We start from the raw sequence: 20,854 nt of genomic DNA on the forward strand, positions 1-20,854 counted from the left end.
GGACTATCATCAGAGGCCAGATTAGGATCAAATTCCACAAAGCCAGTGTGATCTTCTATCTCAACCTTAGCCATACCCTACTCAAAAAAGCCTTGGAATGTTGGTTACATTGTATAAACTAGGCTGATTTGCTAAACATTTTATTGAATATTTTCTGTACATAATTGGTTGGCAGATATGAATTTCGACACGAAAATTATGACGTTACTAATCCTAAATTTTATCAAGTCTAATCTTGACTACATTGTATTATGAACAGAGGTATTCTGTTTTCTCTCGCAACGTGTTGTTTTTGTTTATATACATCCCTCACGAAAGTTGTCTGTTGCAACTAAAATTTTATTCACAACTTTTTGTGTTTTTAAATGAACTTGTTTTGGATTATTTAGTTCAAATTAAGCGTATGTATGTACTTGTCTAAAATCTACCTTTATTTTATAACTTGAATTTTATTCGATCTGTGCAATGTTTTTAATTATACTAAATCAATTTGTGTTTTTGACAATACATGTTTTTAAATAATGTACGGCATGTTTACGAAGAAAAATCCCTTTTTGATAAAGTAGATAGTAGATATTCGCTGAAAAAGAAACACCATTTGTTCAAAATGTAGGTACACAATTTCTATCAACATTTGTTGCTCGTTGCATAAATTACTTGTTAAATGATCGTTATGTTGCTAAGGCTACTTTTTGGAAACTCTCGTTTTATTTTTTAAGTATTAAAGGAAATGAAATTTCTAGATTTTCTCTACGAATTCATCGAACTAGCCACAGCAAAGAAACCCCTGTTGATGGTCCAGGGAGAAACCTTCAGAATGACTACGAATGATAAACGGTACTGGAGTTGCAGCAAAAGGAACATGACCAAGTGTCAAGCGAGGGTCAGGTTTAATGAAGCTGGAGTCGTCGTATTCTATAACCTGGATCACAATCATCCGCCCTCGAAATTTTATAAAACAGCACACGGGACGTACATCAAATGTTCTTAGAGAATAATAATTAATGTACAGAGAAATACACCACGGAGTGTATCCGACTCGTATGGGAACAATTTTGAAGAATTTTGTTTTTTCAGCCTTTTTAGTTTTTGAAAGATTAGAGGCGTAATAATTGTGGAAAGAGGTTTTTCATTCCTTCGACCGCCAAAAAAGGGCAACTGATGCACGCGGCCACAGCCCAATATCAACCTTCGTGCATTCCGACAAGGTTGACTTTGATGCGCCGCGCACAATATGCTTGGCGTTCAAAGGATTAAGTCCGTCATTTGTACCTTTTTGATGTACAATAAAGTTTAAAATAAATAAATGTAGGATGAACAACAATAAAAATATAAGGCACAAGGCATCATTCTGCTTCTAATAGTTAGTTCAATCTGGACGCTTAAAGACTGATATTTGCATGGCAGTATCGACAAATTTAAATGCTTTTGACTTTTGACTTCTGACATTTTTATGGATATAACCGTGGATAATTTCGAAGTTTTTTTTTAATGAATAAGTTTAGTTTTAGTTTGTGTTTCACGATGTATACCTAACTTGATTTGGTTGTTAGGTACGTTAGTAATTAAACAAAAAAACATACCTGTATGTCAAATATTGATGATTATTGGTACCTAATGAAGTTGTAGATATTGGAATAATACAGGGAATTCTTTTCAAATCTGTCAAATAACTATTTATTTGTTGTATTTAATTAACTGTGTAACTGTGTTCCCGTGTTTCTTTTTCTATGCACAATAAAGTATATACATACGCACCACTATTTATTTCCCATTAGAAGCACGGGCCACGGCATTTTGATTTCTTAAAAAGCGCCCCAAACAGTTTTGATTTTGTCTCAAGTGTCATTGACCACTTGATTTTATAATTATCTTTTCCAGAATTATCCAGCGAGTATGAGTTTATCCAGCTAACAAATGCTAAAAAACCAATGTTATTGCTGCAAAGCCACACATACCGGATGACCAACAATGAAGAGCGTCATTGGAGTTGCACTAGAAGAACGCACACTAAGTGCCGTGCTAAGGTCCGGTTCAACGATGCTCGAGAAATTGTGTTCCATAATCTTGAACACAACCATCCTCCTCCTAAATTGTTTAAAGGATCTGACGGCCAGTATATTAAGCTGACTAAGTGACCAAAACAACTTTGGGATCATTTGAGTACCAATACATTTATGTTTATCCTGTAATGAAATTAATGGTTCATGGCCACTTGTAACCATTTGTTTATCGTAAATAAGTATATTTTTATTAAAACTAGTGGCCAACCCGCTTGATTAAAATATGTGTTTTCTTAAATTTGTCAAACAAGCACCCGTTTTGTAAAGAAGAAGACTGATACTACTTGCTCAAGTTAGTATAAGACCATCTCAAAATGAATAAGGAGATTGTTTTAATACATGCATGAACACGTACACAAATTCATCTATTTAGATCTTACTCTTATGCCTAACCTTTTTTAAATTATTTTATTATACTGAGCCACTTAGAGATCATGCAGTAAATAAAAAACCGTTTGTTAAAAATAAAGATATTTTATTATTCAAGTAGGCATATTACAATGCGCTTATGAACGTCACAAAGCTACACCGGCTTTAGCCGTACACCTCTGCCTCGAAAATATTTAAATCCCCCTTCAATTAGGAGGAAGGGATTATTGGAGAATGTACTCTTGTAAATATATAACTTATGTAATTTTTTATGTACAATTTTTAGGAATATCGACCGATTTAAAATTGTTTGTCGAGCGTTTTTATAATTTTAACCCGATATTTTTTTTTTATGCTAGAATTTTATACGACTTTCTTTGTGCCTTAATTCGACGAGCTTCGATTATTATATTATAAAGAAGAAATTATGTCCGTTAGAAGCACGATTTATTTTTAATTCTTAAAAAACGCCTCAATCAGTTTTGATTTTGTCTCCATTGTCATTGACCATTTTACTTTATATTTATCTTTCCCAGAATTATCACACGAGTTTATCCAGCTAACAAATGCTAAAAAACCAATGTTATTGCTGCAAAATTACACGTACAGGATGACTAATAATGGGGAGCGTCATTGGAGTTGCACTAGAAGAACTTGCTGCAAAGTCACACATACCGGATGACCAACAATGAAGAGCGTCATTGGAGTTGCACTAGAAGAACGCACACTAAATGCCGTGCTAAGGTCCGGTTCCACGATGCTCGAGAAATTGTGTTCCATAATCTTGAACACAACCATCGTCCTCCTAAATTGTTTAAAGGATCTGACGGCTATTATATTAAGCTGACGAAGTGACCAAAAAAACTTTGGGATCGTATTAGTCCTACAATTATGCTCCTCCTCTATTGAACATAAAACGGTTTCATGGCTAATTGGTATCTTGTTGCCACATGTGATAAATAAGTATTTTTATTACACCTAGTGGCCTTGAACTATTTAAAATGTGTCATCTTTGTAAGACCCCTTTAGTATAGAAGATACTTTCTCTGAACGTATGTTATACTCGTACTTCGTATTTTTAGCAATAGAAATAAGATAATCAATCTTGTATTTTATTGATAGATTGTTAACTTTTTTCTAGTGCTATAAAATCAAAGTTTCGGATTAAATCATCTCAAAATGAATTTAACGCATGACACGCACACAAGTTCATCTATTTAGATCTTAGTTTTAGATTTTTAACCTTTTAACTTATTATTTTTTGAAGTCCTACTTTTAGTTGATATTAATACCTACTGTACTTAATGATCACCCAGTGAAAGAAAATATAACTTTTAATTATAATTTTGTGAGGTATAATTTATTTGGATGTGATGTTTACTTCAGGAATGCCGAGAGTTTTAAAATTGTACGTCGAGAATTATTATAATTTTAACCCGAGAAATTTTTCGTGTAAGAATTTTATACGGATTTCACTGTACGCTCATTCGACAACAAAGTTATACCGGGCTATAAGTATTATAGTATAATGAAGCCCAGTTCTCGCGCGACGTTTGTAGTTAGTAGTAGGTAGTTTTAATAAGTTTAGTCGCTTTTGTATTAGTCTTACAGAGGATAATCGAGAAGGACGACTTTCAACAGCGACGCTTTAACCTTTTTCCAGGTATAGTACGATTTATCGACCACATACGCGCCAATAGAATTTCTACTTTAGTTTTCCTATTTAAGGTTAGAAATTAGATTGCACTTTCAGAAAATGAATCATCAAAGCTGGATTAATTGGAATATATTTGTTTTGTGGGAAATCCTTGTAGATTTGTGCGGCCTGGAAAAGGTTTAAAGAAAAATCGCAGTTGTGTATTCACTGATAGAAAGTAAAAAAAAAATCCGACATGTACACGTATACGTCAGAGAACATGAATCTAAAAAGACACCCTACAACCGCCATACAAAACATACATACATGCGGGCCCAAATATTCACACAAACAGTGCTTTAGGAAAAATGGGCTTTTTAAGTTGATCTCTACGTAAAAAAATGCATTGTTAAAAAGAGGTAAAGAAAAGCGATTATAAAACAAAATGTTGAATATCTACTACAGTTTCTGACATTATATGAACTTTCATTATGACCTGTGTATATTGGGCAAACTGCACTCTGGGTACCAACACACAGGCTTTGTTTTCTGGTTGTAAAATTATTTCTGATCAATAAACGATTTTTTGATGTTTTCTATTTTTACGTTTCCTGCTTTATTTCAATATATTTGTATATGTTTAGAACCTACAACTCAAGCTTTAATGAGCATATTGTGGGATTCAGGTTGATCTATGCAAAATTATTCGTTAATGTTTATTTATTATTATTATGACCTAAATTGTTTCCTCTAAAAGATAGAATAGTATTTTATCAACCGTTGTATAAGAAGGTTAAAAAGAGCGAGGGTTGTAAAGGAATACGCCACGAGCATTATTTGACCTACTTATACAACGACCTACAATACGTTTTCTACGACTGACAAAATGAAAAAAAAAAATTATAAGCGCGGAATACGTCAAAATGTTAAACATTGTCTATGGTGAGTGTGGTTAACCGACGTTCACTAGACGGTGATCACATTAAAAAAATTGTAAGTTGGCAGCAATGCACTTAGTTTGAAAACTGTATTAATTTTGATTTTGTTAAATCGGTAGCCATTAATCGCAGTATCGATATAGCGATTTTAAAGCACAAGTGCTGTTATGAGGAATAGACAATATAGACCTTACTTCAAATCTATTATGTATGTTATTGTTATATATATTTGTGTTTACGAATGTATAAATAACAGGTAACAGTAGAGGAGTAGAAAAAATAAGTAAGGTCACAGTTTCATCTTGGGCGAAAATGATTTCGATTAAAACTCAACAGTCTTTTAAGCTATTCGTAAGTTCGCAGTGTCTATAATAAACAGAGCCACTAGTATGTTTACAAACATTTTTCGTTTTCAGTTTTGAATTACGAATTCATTCAGTTAGGCAGTCAGAAGAAGCCGCTGTTGCTGCTCCAGGACTACACTTTTGCGATGAATGGCACCTGCCAGAGATATTGGCGGTGTAGCCAGAAGCTCTCTTGCTACTGCCAGGCTCGAGTTCGGTTCAATGGCCAGAAAGCTGTAGTGTTTTATGCGCTTCAGCACAATCATGCTCCTCCTAAATTGTTTAAGATAGCGACAGGGAAATATATAAAAATGTAGTTGATCATGTTAGTGAGAACCTACTCTATTGTATGCCTATGTTGGAGAAATTTTAAATATGAAATCAGCTTATTAGTCTTATTATATCACCGCCTTCCTAAAAGTATTTTGTTTGTATGATTATAATATAGAAAATTCATATAAATGCTTACTTTAGTTAAGGAATCTGCAAGTTACTTGACCTAAACTTGCGAATTATGAAAGTATTAATTGTTTTAATTATTTGGTTATTTTTGTTATTCAATACAAAAATAAACGAAAGGTCTTAAAATTATTTAGTATGCCGTTTTTTCATGAATCTAACGGCTTTCTTTCTTAGACTTGATCCAATCGTCACCACCAGAATTTTCTTACGAAATTACCCGATTGGAAAGTCCTAACAAATGTAGGCTGATGCTGCAAAAGCAGACATTTCGTCTGACAGACTAAGACAAACGGTACTGCAGCAGAAGAATGTATACCGAGTGTCCAGCAAAGACAGTTCATTTTCCATACCTTCAAGACAACCATCCTCCTCCGAAATTAGAAGAATTAAATTCACTTTTATATACATATAAAACTGTGAGCTTTCTATATAAAATTGGTCCATGTGTAATGTTTTGTAATGATCGCACAAGTAAATAAAGAGTTTTTTTCCATCTTATTTAATACAATCAAGCAACAAGGTCATATTACCGTATTTTTCATGTAGAATTTGATTCAAGTTTTACAAATGATTTCCATTTAAGCGAAATAGGTGATAAGACTCCCAGTAGAGTGTCAGTCAACTGTAATATTAATTCGTCGGAAAAGTATCCGAGATTATCTAACAGATAAGATGATTTAATGACCATGTAATATACATTACATTTAGCACGACATATATTGCAACAAATTTTAATATGATATTAATAATATGTTAGACACTACTTTTATAAATAATTGACTGAAGTCTTTTATAGAGTAGACCGGGTTTTTCTCCAATAAACTCTTGATTTTATTCTTAAAGTTCTTTTCTGGTAAAGTGGTTATATCTGTCGGCAGTAGGTTGTATAAATAAATTTTGATAGAATTTTCTTGCTTGTATAATCTCCTACATACATAGCTGTTTTTTATTCCTCGTATTGTACCTATGAATATCTTTCTTTTGTTTCAAATTATTCTTATCCTTGTGTATTTCTAAGACTATTGTATATAAAAAGTGAGAAAACGGTCATTATCCGGTCCTTTGCAATATTTTGCAATAATAATATTTTTAGCTGAATGACGCTTACGTAAGTTATTTAATATTCTGATTGATCATTTTTAGGGTTCCGTACCCAAAGGGTCAAACGGGACTTTATTACTGAGACTCCGCTCTCCGTCCGTCCGTCCGTCTGTCTGTCACCAGGCTGTGTCTCATGAACTGTGATAGTTAGCCAGTTATAATTTCTACAGATTATGTATTTCTGTTGCCGCTATAACAACAAATACTAAAAACAGAATAAAATAAATATTTCTTTCCAATCTCAAGTACTAAAACTTCCTAATATTATAACTGAATTGTCTGTTAGTAAATTTAAAAATTATGTAAAACGTAAGCTTATCTCTAAAGCCTATTATAGCACACAAGACTACATGAATGATGAAACACCGTGGGATTAAGTGTGATTGTAAAGAATGAATTATTTATTGTTATGTTATTAATGATGAAATTGATAATTCAATGTATACCGTATTTTTTGACATTTAGATTTTATTCTAGAAAGGTTCTAGACTAGTATTTTTTATACAATTTTGATGTTTGACGATCTTTTTGTGAAATTCTTATTATTAAGTTTACCATATCTATAATAGTTCAATGTTTTTTTTAGAACAATAATAACTGCATCAATAAATTGCTCTGATATTTAGATTAAGATGATATTTGTAAAATTTGACGATTTAAAAGTGCTTGTTGCTAGGCCTATTTGAATAAAGAATATTTTGACTTGACTTGACAAGGTTCTCATCCAATCACCGAAGTTAAGCAACGTCGAGCGGGGTCAGTACTTGGATGGGTGACCGTTTTTATAGTATTGTATAATGGTCCTGTGCGAGTCCGACTCGCCCGATTTTTGTAATTTTAATACTCTCGCGATATCTCCTCCATTTCCTCATATACTAATTGCATAGTTTATATTAGCTTGAATGTATGGGTAATATACAGATAACAATGACTGTTTATTCAATAATGGTTTAAGTTTTAACAGTGCATAATTTCCTTTAGAAATCTTCTTACAAATTTGTCTATGTGGTGTTTATGACTAATTTTACTGTCTATTTCATATCCCAAAAATGTAGTTCTGGATTCATTCTTCTGCTTGCTAATTTAGTTCATAACAGAGTTTTATTCGTATTAAGTATTATACCGTTAGCTTCAAACCAGTTTCTAATAATAAACATAACATTTTGAATTTTGTCTCTATTGTCACTTGTATCACTTCCTTTTATTCCAACGTGCGTATCATCCGCAAAAAGAGTCACCATTGCATCGTTTGGTAGACATGCTGGCAGGTCGTGAATATATATGAGAAATAGTACAGGTCCCAGTATTGATCCTTGTGGTACGCCTGTGTCTATTTGTGTACAATTAGAGGTCGCTCCATTCACGTTTACTAATTGGTTTCGGTTTTCTAGGTATTTTTTGACAAGTTCATATTCTGATCCACGAAACCCATAGAATGATAGTTTCTCCAGGAGGATGTCGTGTATTAAGCAGTCGAACGCCTTTGATAGGTTACAGAAAATACAGGAGCATTTCTGCAACTCATCTAATGCGTTTAGGACAAAGTCAACCACTTTACGGATTATCCGCAAAAATCTTATTTATTTCGAAATATTTTATTATCTGAGACTTTACAACAGATTCCAAGATATATAGTTGTCCCTAAATCTTATGTAAATAATTATTTTCAGACTTATGCTACGAGTTTATCCAACTAGCAAGCGCTAAGAAACCCATGCTTATGCTGCAAAACTACACATTTAGGCTGACGGGCAACGACGAGCGCTATTGGAGCTGCAGTAGAAGAACTCATACCAGGTGCCCTGCAAGAATCCGCTTCAACGATGCCCAAGCCATCGTTTTCTACAACCTTGATCACAACCATCCTCCACCAAAATTGTTTAAATCATCTGGGGGGAAATATATCAATCTATAAGATGCAGGGGATACATATTCCTTCAACTGACATTTATGTTTTGAACTAATTTTGATTTAAATGAATCTGACTAATATCATTTGCGTTTCTGTTTTAACTCATCACTTTACTTTATGGAACCACTTTCATACATTTTTTTAAACTAATTCAAATTATTTTTTCAAATATTTTGAATTTTGTTTCTTAAATGGCTACATGGAACCACTTTTATCTTATAATTGTTCGGTTCTCTCCATGATACCAATGTTGTGACTTTTATTTCTAGGTTTATCCTACGAATTTATCAAAGTGAGTAATCAGAAAAACCCTTTGCTGCTGATCCAAAACTACACTTTTGGTCAAACTACCGGCGGTTACAAATATTGGAGCTGCAGCCAGAGACTGTCGTCGAAGTGCATGGCAAGAGTTCGGTTTGACGACCAAGGAGTCCCCGTGTTCTATGTGCTCGAACATAACCATGCTCCTCCAAAGTTTTATAAGTCATCAGAAGGATTATATGTCAAGGTTAAATAATAGAAGGTTCTTCCTTTAACTGTTTAAATTTGATTTGAAACCCGTTTTTAATAAATAATTCGTTTGACTTTATCTGGAGTTCTGTTTAGACTAAATTTCTCCCACGTTCCTGAATCAAACACCACATTATATGTATTTTTCTCTTTATCTTATGACTTTCTTTGTAGGTGTGGTCTACGATTTTATTCAAATTGGGAATAAGAAAAACCAGCTACTATTGATTCAAAATTACACCTTTTGCCGATCAACCCGCGGTCACAAATATTGGAATTGCAATCAGAAATACTCTTCCAGATGTTTAGCAAGGATTCGGTTTAATGACCAAGGAATTCCAGTGTTCCATGTGCTTGAACATAGCCATGCTCCTCCAAAAATGTTTAAATCATCGGAAGGAAAATATATAAAATTTTGAGAGGCAGAAGGCACACTTTCCTCGAAATACTTTAAGCTTCTAATCTATTTGTAATACCTACATCGTTTGACATTATCCGCATTTCTGTTTAGACTAAATTAATCTCATGAACCCGACAGTATATATGTTTTTCTATTTATAATATGTCCTACGAGTACATACAAATGACTACTCAGAAAAACCCTTTGCTGCTGATTCAAAACTACACATTTCGCCCAACTATCGGCGGCTAAAAATATTAGAGCTGCAGCCAGAGACTGTCGTCCTAGTGCATGGCAAGAGTCCGGTTTGACGACCAAAGAGTCCCCGTGTTCTATGTGCCCGAACATAATCATGCTCCTCCAAAGTTTTATAAATCATGAGAAGGACGTATGTTACAGGTTAAATAATGGAACGCACGTTTACCTTAAACTGTTTAAATTTTATTTAAACCCTATTTTTAGTAAATAAATCGTTTGAATTTACCCCGATTTCTGGTTAGACTAAATTCCTTCGACGATCCTGAATCAAACCTCCCATTATATCCTTTTTTCTCTTTATCTTGTGACTTTCTTTGTAGATGTGGCCTACGATTTTATTCAAATTGGGAATAAGAAAAACCAGCTGCTACTGATTCAAAACTACACCTTTTGCCGGACAACCCACGGTCACAAATATTGGAATTGCAGCCAGAAATACTCTTCTAAATGTTTAGCAAGGATTCGGTTTAATGATCAAGGAGTGTCAGTGTTCCATGTGCTTGAACATAACCATGATCCTCCAAAGCTGGTCAAATCACCAGACGGAAAATATATAAAGTTTTAGAAACAGAAGATATACTTTCCTCGAAATACGTTAAGATTGTAACTATTTTCTAAATACAAAACCAGTTGATACTATCCGCATTTCTATTTAGATTAAATTCAACCCACGAACACGAATCAAACAACATATTGTATATGTTTTTCTCTTTATATTGTGACTTTTTTGCAGATTTGTCCTACGAGTTTATTCAAATGGCGAATCAAAAAAACCAACTGATGCTAATTCAAAATTACACCTTTGGCCGATCATCTCGCAGTCACAAATATTGGAATTGTAGCCAGAGATACTCTTCCAAGTGTTATGCAAGGGTAAGGTTTGATGACCAAGGAATTCCAGTGTTCCATGTTCTTGAACATAACCATGATCCTCCAAAAATGTTTAAATCATCAGGAGGATTGTATGTCAAGGTTAAATAATAGAACGCACAATATATAAAGTTCTGAGAAGCAGAAGGTACACTTTCCTGGAACTGCCTTAAGCTTGTAACCTATATTTATATAAACTTCGACTCTGACCATACTTTTGTTTAGATTAAATTTATCTAATATACCCGAAAACTTACACTTCGTATAGTATACTCAAGAGAGGGCCAATGATTCCCCATTTACATGGGATACAATTTACACTTACGTTCAGCGAACAATAATAGTTTTGATCCATACTGGAAGCAATACCGTATACCATATATTAAGTATAAATTTCTTGTGCTATTTTAAATCTTGTTTTTTTTGTCTTCTTCCTATTGTAACGTTTGATTTACAGTACAGAGTTGTCCTATGAGTTTATTCAGATGGGGAGTCAGAGGAACCGTCTGCTGCTGATTCAGATCTACAGCTTTGTCTAATCTACCTGCGGCCCTAAATATTGGAACTGCAGCCAAATACTTCCGAGTGTCGGGCAAGGGTATGGTTTGATGGAAAAGGAGTTCCGGGGTTCCACGACCTTGAACCATACTCCTCCAAAATTACTACAACTGTGATATATCATAGGGTATTAATAAACTAATCCAGGGCAACACACTAATAATATTAGTCTAATACCATTCGAGAAATGGGCCCCAGACAGAGAGCAATAAGTTTCGTTTACTTATTTTGTAAGTAACATTGTTTTCGTTATAACTTATGTCTCTAAGTTATTAAGCTTTTACATTACGGCCTATTTTTTCTAAACTGCATTGTCTTTTTAAAATTAAATGTAATTTGATGACCAATTGTGATTTGTGGCATCCGTAGATTTAAAGAGTTAAGACTACCAAACACCAGTTCCCTAATCAACATCTAATTAATAACAAACCAATCATATTTTCTTTAACAGACATGTCTTATAAATTCATCGAGTTGGCAAGTTCTAAGAAACCAGTTCTGCTGCTTCAAGATTACACCTTTACTCAAACCACTCGTGACTCCAGATATTGGAGCTGCACCAGAAGGAAGTCTGCGAAGTGTTCCGCTAGAATACGGTTTAATGAAGGCAGTGCCATAGTCTTCCATGATCTGAACCACACCCATCCGCCTACAAAATTTTATAAGACGGCTAATGGAAAATATATCAAGTTGTAATTTGTTACAGTTTTTGATAGAGTCACAAATGTAATTGATTTTAATTATTCGTTTCTAATATATATTTTACTACAGTGTTGGTGGTTTTTGATGTTGTGCAGTGCAAATGCTGATATATTTTGATCTTAATAGGCACTTGATGACAACCTCGTTCCGCTTTTGTCGAATGGCTAAGTATAAGCGATATTTCCAACTGCTTCTTTTTGACTATAAGCTAGTTGTAAAATTATTCCAAGTTTTGTCCATCCATCTGACGCTTTATGTCCTTTTAGATTTGTCCTTCGAATTCATAGAGCTGGCTTCAGGCAGCAGTAAGAAGCCGCTACTCATGCTGCAGCATCACACGTTCGCGCGGACCACCAGCGACCACCGCTACTGGAATTGCAGTAAGAAGGCTGCTTACAAGTGCCCCGCCAGACTGCGCTTTAACGACGCTGGCGTCATCGTGTTCCATGACCTGACACATAACCATACCCCGCCTTCGTACTTTAGGACTCCTTCTGGAAAATATGTGCGGTTGTAACTTTGTATCGCTGACAGGGTCTGGGTGCGTTCTGTGTTTTTCCTGTTACAAGGTACAATTTTAACGGGTCCTTTATCTCCGCTAGACTTCTTAGACACTGCGCAATGCAGTTTAAAAGTTTACGCGATTTTTGACATTATGATTCTCAAATATGCACAATGACATAACTATAATATATGTTATGTTTATCGTATTTATCGACTACGAAATGGTTGTTTCGTAGACGATAACAATTTAAATTAGTAAGTTATTTTTCATTATACCTATATGTTGTTGGTGTAATATATTAGGCGTCGTGTGACATGAACTTCCCAGCTAATATTTTAGTACAGTACGTACATAATTCGTTCATTAGTAATAATTTTTGCACTTATATGTCTTACTTTATAAACTTATTGATGTTATAATATTGTAAATGAATATTAATAATATAGTATGCTCCGTCTATTTTTATTTTTGCATAGTTACTTTTTCGTGTATTACGACATAAATAAGATAAAATAAAGGTCGATAAGGTTTTAAAAGTAATAATTTTAGATTGTGTAAAGTATAAGTATAAGTTGAAAGTTTCCGATTAAATTTCTTGGATAAAACTAGAGAAGGCCTAAAGAACACAGAGTGCCCTATCAAGAGTACCTTAAACCAACGAATACGTGTGTAAGGAAAGGATAAATGAAGTATCCGAAATAGGTGTTCTAGGATCGTAGCAGGTGAACATCCGTGATCTCTCCCTTCAGTAGACTGACGTGATTACAATGTATGTATCTTTCAGAGTTAATGTACGAGTTTGTCGAGATGAATTATGGCAAACCGCGTCTATTACTGCAAAACTATTCCTTTTCCCAGACAACGAATGACCGTCGCTATTGGAACTGCAGCAAAAAGTACAGTAAGTACAAATGCAGTGCAAAGATTAGGCTTAATGATTCTGGGCAAGTCGTCTTCCATAATCTTTACCATACTCATCCTGCTCCCGTATCCATTAAAACCAGAATGGGGCGCACATATAATGTGTAATCACGTCCGGTTTCCGATAAACAATTAAAACAATATATCTGAATCTATCTAACTCTTGTTTTGGACTATTTGTCCATGTACAGGATAATGTAATAAGTGTATCTAGTTAAATTAAGTAATATTTGGTCAATAAAATTTGTCATAATTTACTGTAAATATTATTTCCGTCCAGGGTTCTCCTGCTTACTCGTGTACTTATTGTATAGATAGGCATTTTATCAGTAGGTATATCCAGTCTTTTGGTTTACTATCTGATGTTAAGCAAAATAAGCGAGCTGCCGCAGATGGTCGAATGAAGCCGACTAACGTTCGTTTACCTACGACAATTCGTTGATTTTGCATTTAGGTTACGATGACTTGCAATATTTACCTTTCTTACAAAAGTGAATGTTCCACAGCCTACGAGATCCTGACCATTGGAGGCGGACGCCAGGTGCTCTTGTTTCAGAACCACACGTTCTCCAACAGCTGGAACGCCAGGGCCTGGTACTGTTCCAAGAGGAAGTCCATGCAGTGTCCGGCTAAAGTCATATTCGACAAGTTTAATAATTTGTCCAAATTTAATGTCGAGCATACGCACTGAGCGGTCTTTCTTTGCCATTGTAACGTTATTTATCAAAGAGGAATAATTGATATTCAAACGCAAAATTACGCCTTCTTTCGATATGGGAGGGCCTAACGCAGGGAAGATGTTTTTTATTTATTTGAACACTGGCAGGTTTTTCATACGAACTATAATTTGTAGCGCCCTCTGTATTGAGTTTTTGATTTCTAGCCTCATTAGGGGGTTATATACGAGTATAAAAATTACGGTAAATAAGTGCCTAAATAATTGTCATAAATATTTTATTTTTATCCATACATGGTTACAAAACTTAATTTTCAATCAGTTCTCTGCAAAACGATGTTTACCGTTTGCCAGCAGATTACTTTTACAGCTGTTCCTTTTTTTATTCACAAGCAATTATTTATGCTTCAATAACTAACGGCCCGATTCGAAGAATGATTAAGACACGTTTAAGATCTTGGAAAGATCGATAACTAAACGACATGTCAAAATTGACGTTTATTTCGATTCCGTTGTGATCCCAATAAGATCTATCTACGATATTTCTAACGTCAAAGTGACACTGGTTGCCCGAATCGAGCTACTTCTGTCAATTATACGACATACAAACGATATCTAAATGAGAACTTATCTAAACCAAAACTTGTCGTTATCGTATCTCATTATTTAAATCGGGCCGTATATAAATCATCTATTACACCTTTTGTGATCTTTAAATTATGTGTAATTTATTGAATGTACTGCGGTGCTAAAGTTAATTACATGGTATCTAATGTTTTGGTTTGTCCTAACAAAAATATGTCGCTATTAAATATTTAAACATGTGTGTACTTATTATTTAGATATAAAAAAATATTAAATTTTTAGAACTCCAACTACTTTTTATTGTAGCATTTAGTCTTTATCTAATTCTAATAGAATCTATAATTCTGACCCCATCCAATACGCAATATTTATCCTTTAGGAAATCTACAGTACGAGTTTATGGAGTCACGGCGAAAACAACATGGCAGATCTGTCCTTGTATTCCAAGGCTACACGTATCACTCCAAAAAGAAGAACAAGTACTACTACTGCAGCCGCCGGGATTACGGTTGTAAAGCTAGTGTGCGGCTCGAAGACGGGGTTGTGGCGACCAACAGTATGCCACACAATCATAAGCGACCTGCGTTACATCGGACAAGGGACGGGAGGCTGGTTAAGCTCTTGAAAGGGATGGAACTTAATCTATGATAATAAATCAAATATTTTTAGTTACATTATGAGTTCATGGAGTCAAAGCGAAAACAAAATCGCAGATCCATCCTCGTATTCCAAGGCTACACGTGGCACTCCAAAAAGAAGAACAAGTACAGCGGCCGGGCGAATGGTTGAAAAGCAGGTGTCAGGTTAGAAAATAGGGTTGTGACGGCCAACATATGCCACACAACCACAAGCGTACTGTATTACATCGTACAAGGGACGGGGCACTGGTGAAACACAGAAAGTGAACTATGAAATGTCATAACCGCTACTAGGTGATTGTGTTACTGTGTACTGTTTCACTAGTTCCGCTTAGATTATGGGTTAAATTGCGTTTGAATGTATTAAATTACAATTTGTTACATGAGGGCAATTTACTACATATACTATAGAAATGGATTCTGGAATAAATTAATTTAATTAATTAATTGGTATTATTACAGTTCAGTTGGTATTTTGTCTAGGTCAAAGTTTGTCTAGATCGAAACTAAAATGCCGACTCAACGTATTCGTTTTTTTCTAGGCCTACAGTACGAATTCATGGAGTCAAGTCGGAAACAAAATGGCAGATCTGTCCTCGTAGTCCAAGGTTACACGTATCATTCCAAAAAGGACAACAAGTACTACTACTGCAGCCGCCGCGAGTACGGTTGCAAAGCTAGTGTGCGGCTATACGATGGGGTTGTGGCGACCAACAGTATGCCGCACAACCATGTTCGACCTGTGTTACATCGAACAAGGGACGGGATGCTGGTCAAGTTAGTGAAGCAGACAGGGATAGGTAGAAAAGTGAAATATAAAATCAATATTTGAGAGCAATAGCCTAAAATACAATTGACACTTCCAGCAATTGTACATAGGTGCACCAGTAAGTGCAATAAAAAGCAATACGGGGAAGTTACGGGTAAAGACAAGCGATTCAAAACATATGTAAAGATGAATCATTAATTGTATTCGAAATGTGGGGCTCTTCAAAAAAGGAGTGTACAGGTTTTAAAAGGTCGGCAACGCGCATGTAATATCTCTGGTGTTACAGGCGTTCATATGCTACGGTGACTGCTTACCATCAGGCGTACCGTACGCTTGTTTTCCACCGACGTGGTATAAAAAATAAAATAAAATATTGACCCCTGAAACTTGTTATGCTCGTAGATTGTATTGTCAATTTTATAATCAGTTATTATAGTACTTTGTCTAAATTCACATAATGAAAGGCATTGAAACATAAGTGTGGGTTTATAGGATCACACGATTATTTTAATGCCTAATTATGTACTGTTTTATACACTGCTTTATCACGTATTATAAACTCTCTATGACGTATTCAGGAATCGTATGATACGGCTGCCACTGCGGAATTACACTACTTGTTCCTGATTCCTTTTTTTTTAAGACATGTCCGAAATTAAATGTCATTATAATCGCATTTGATGTTATTACATATAATGTAATAATAACATTTTCATAGATAACAAATGTGTTTTAATAAAATATCCTAGAGGGCTTATGATACGTGCCATATAATATTTAATTTGATTTAAGGGAATATCAAAATGATTGATTTAATGTTATATTTTGATATTAATAATTACGAGTCGAAATAAGCAAGCTCAAACGTTAAATAAGTGGTTATTGAGTTACTTAGATATTTTATTTTTATTTTTGGTGGTTGTAAACATTACTAATTAAATATTGTTACGTATTAAATAAATTATTTCTTCATTTGAGATGTTTACTGTTCCATGTTCAAAACCCTATTTTTCCCCAAATCAGTTGGTTTCTATCAACATTTTATACTTGTTTAAATTATCAATGTTTTCAGATCACAAATACTTTTCACCCAATTATGTAGCACCAATGAAAATAGAATTTAATAACAAACTGGACAGGATTATATCAAGGAAGAGAAGTAACAGCGTGTATTTGATGAACCAAGGAAGATACCAAGACTTCATAAAGGAGATAAAGCTTATCAAAGAGAAGCGTCATAAGAATTACGAAGATTACAAAATGTTAGCTAGTTATGATGTTATAGAAATTAATGGTAAAGAAAGACTTGTTCAACCGAAAGATGAAGTAAACCATTGTATCAAGTTCTATGTATCTACGGATGAGTTGTTTGGTGTTCTTCACACTATGCATTTGCTGTTTTCCCATGCTGACAAAGATGTGATGGATAATGAAATTAAAACGAAATATTGTAATGTTTCGAAGGAAGTTATTAAGGTGTATTTGAGTTGTTGCAAAATTTGTAATGGCGCAAATACTTTATGAGATTTAGTTGGGTTTAGTTTTCAATTTTGCTTTCGCATAATGTTTATTATTTGTTCGGTTACAAACTGTATGTTTATTCTGTTTTATATAGTAAATGCCGAAGTCATATTCAATATGTTTGTGTTGTTGATAATATAATAAATTAAACATTAATTTTATTATTATTTCTTTTTAATTATCATGTAAAGTCTGTATCCTTAAGGCTAAATGTTTTACACACTTACACTGCTTTTACGAATCATATGGATATATAATGGGTGATGAGAATATAATTTTGAAAAGGGATAAAAGACCTGTACCTTGTACCTGTACCTTAAGTGCATTATTACTAGAGAAACAATTATAATATTTTCTAACATTTCAGTAAAATTCATGACGTCACGCGATGGCGAGCGTCTCCTCAAACTTGGAGACTTTACGTTCACAGGAGAGAACGAGACGGAAGACAAGTGGAGCTGGACCTGTCACACTCATACGCGCGGCTGCCCGGCCAGAGTCTACACCGACAAGGATAAAGTAGTGTACGCGAAAAACCTGCACAATCATTTGCCTACTGAGTTCTTTGTTTGACAAAGATTGTACTTAAATTGTAATAAATCACTTAGGTGTTCGCTGTGACAGAGTCTAGTTAAGGACAGGTTTTCCCGTCAAATGGAACTGCTTATATTTAAAAAATATTTCGACCATAACCCGAAGGCCACGTACAACACTGTGCGAATTCCCTGGACGCTGACGCCGGCAGCGCCGAGATGGTTTTTGTACAGTCGCCGTCTCCGTATCGGACCAGACGAGATGATCAAAACTATCTGTACCTACATGCACTCTAATGCCTTGACAATAGAGGCCTCTTCATATATTTGAGAGCACCTTGGCCGCTCGGATGTATCAGATGGTACGGGGCTTAACTAGCGTTGACTGTTAGGCTAGGTTAACACGGCGTTAATTTTTCCACATAGAAGCCGTGTGAAGTTGTGAACGATTTTGAAAGTTGCCATACAAATTTTGCTGTCACTAGAGTATTCGATAAAATCCCGTATACGGTATACGGGAAAAATTAACGCCGTAACGTAGCCTTATTGGTAGCCGTAGCCCAGTGTTTTACGTTGCCAGGTAGTGTTCTAATCTAATAGGATGGTTAAACTGATGATATTTACGATGATGATGATAATATAATATTGTGAACACATTTACTCGTAATGAAATGTCAATAACGACTTGTAATGAGAATTCAACTTTAAAGGGATCATTTTTGAAGATTTAAAACCATCTTATATTGTAGTTATAAATCTCAACATTTATTACCATTTTAATTTTCTAAGCTTTGCATTTACATTCTCTTTTATGAAATCTGCCTTAATTTTGTTATAACCTTGAGGCACATTCAGATTTAAAAAAATACGAAAGATATCCATTTTTACGTTTCACGCTTCCGCTAATATATTGGTAAGGTGAGGTGGGGTAACACGAACATAGTTTATTTTGCTCGGGGCAAGACAAACAGTATGAGGATTCCATACTAGTGTTTGTCTTGGCCCAGTTATAGTCTTACCCCACCTTACCTTATCACATTTCTCAACCTGAATATATTCCAGAACAATAAAGTCTAGCATGAAATGCAAAAAATATCAAAATACTTCTCAAAAGCAATTAAACGTTGTCGAGTCGAGTATAATTTCTGTGCAAACTGACTCGTTTGGTTGCTCTGGAGTATAAATAATAAAGAATAGTTAAGTTAACATAGAGGTATAGGTGCTAATTGTGTGATACATGCTTTGATAATTGTGATCTCTTAAATATATCTTGCCTGTATTTTCTAGAATAAGTACAAAAGCGGCATTCAGTATTAAATACATACTCATGTTCCTTTGCTCTCTATTTTAATAAATATTAAGTATTTTTTATGTCTCTGTCTTCTATTTCCGAAAGAATCCGTTATGACATATGCTTGAAACATATTTCAAAATATATCAATGTCTGCTTAATGAATTGCTTGATTTAAATTAAACGAGTGTACGTTGTCGTACGTAGTTGTTGTTGTGTTGTAAGAGCACTTAAAACGGGTCACTTACATTTACAAGTCACATGGAAAGTGACCCGTTTTATCGTCCTTAATTGTATTTAATAGCTGTCTTGCTCCTCATATTACAGACAAGAATAATGCCCGCTGAATGCTAAGGGGCGTGCACGCTCGCCCGCCATACATTTGTGGCGTCAGCGTCGAGCGTGTACGATCCTGATGCTCGTTTCGTAGCCGTCGGGTAAGTTCTCGTAAGCAACATCTGACTAGCAACGTGTTTCAGGCAAGGAAGCATTCTTCATCCAATCGCTCAGAGGAAAACCACTAATCGTGTACAAGAACTACACTTACTGTAAACATTCCGTCAGAAACGGCATCGTCAGATGGACCTGCTCAACTCATTCCTACAAATGCTGCAAGGCCGTGGTGAAGACGTCAGGAACTAATATCATTGAAGTTAAAGGCTACCATAACCATGATGCTGCGGAGCTTCTGATAAATAGAGGGAGGCCGATACTTAATCTGTCGTTGTCGGAACAAATTATTGTCAAGTCTTGTGAAGATCAATTGTTGATGTAGAGTAGTTGGATGGGATAAATTTTTTTTACACATCATTATTTACGAAAACTGAAATTAGTCGCGTATAATTAAGTTTTAAATTGCCTCCGACTTTTCGAGGATAGCATTGTCTCCGTGGTCTCAGAGAAGACTGTCTAAACTTGTCATTAAAATCTAACTGCGCGAGTTCTTTGAACTACTCTCACTTGGTTTTGTGTATCAACGTGAACGTTTTGTACACTAGAGATGTCACTTTGGTAGACATACATATGATGTTTGGTTTTCCGTCAATAATAATAGAAGAACGTGTAAGTAAAATGATAATTTGAATTAGTTTTGACATTTTTATGCGCATGATTTTTATATTTTTGTATGTCCTTGATTCAGCATTATTAATTTATTATTCTTGATAATTTATGTTTTCCTAGCATGTAAGTGAATTGGTCTGACACTGTAAACTTGCATTATGTTCAATAAAAAAAAAAAAAAAAAAAAACGGCCACGTAAGGATATTTTGTAAAAAGTGACGAGTTTTCATT

General features: G+C 34.7%; 1 long non-coding RNA gene across 2 annotated transcripts; it reads left to right on the forward strand.

Annotated features, from left to right (window-relative positions):
- The first annotated feature begins 731 nt into the window (after window positions 1-731).
- On the forward strand, window positions 732-17,193 carry LOC133515839 (uncharacterized). 2 transcript variants are annotated; one of them, XR_009799087.1, is made up of 3 exons: window positions 732-4,095; window positions 8,584-10,865; window positions 11,872-17,193. It is a non-coding gene; the product is annotated as an uncharacterized LOC133515839 (long non-coding RNA). The 2 variants fall into 2 exon arrangements; XR_009799086.1 differs by lacking the exon at window positions 732-4,095 and having other exon boundaries at window positions 4,980-10,865.
- Window positions 17,194-20,854: the final 3,661 nt, after the last annotated feature.

Source organism: Cydia pomonella, chromosome 3, assembly GCF_033807575.1.
Source record: "Cydia pomonella isolate Wapato2018A chromosome 3, ilCydPomo1, whole genome shotgun sequence".
In the NCBI taxonomy this organism is placed as follows: domain Eukaryota; kingdom Metazoa; phylum Arthropoda; class Insecta; order Lepidoptera; family Tortricidae; genus Cydia; species Cydia pomonella.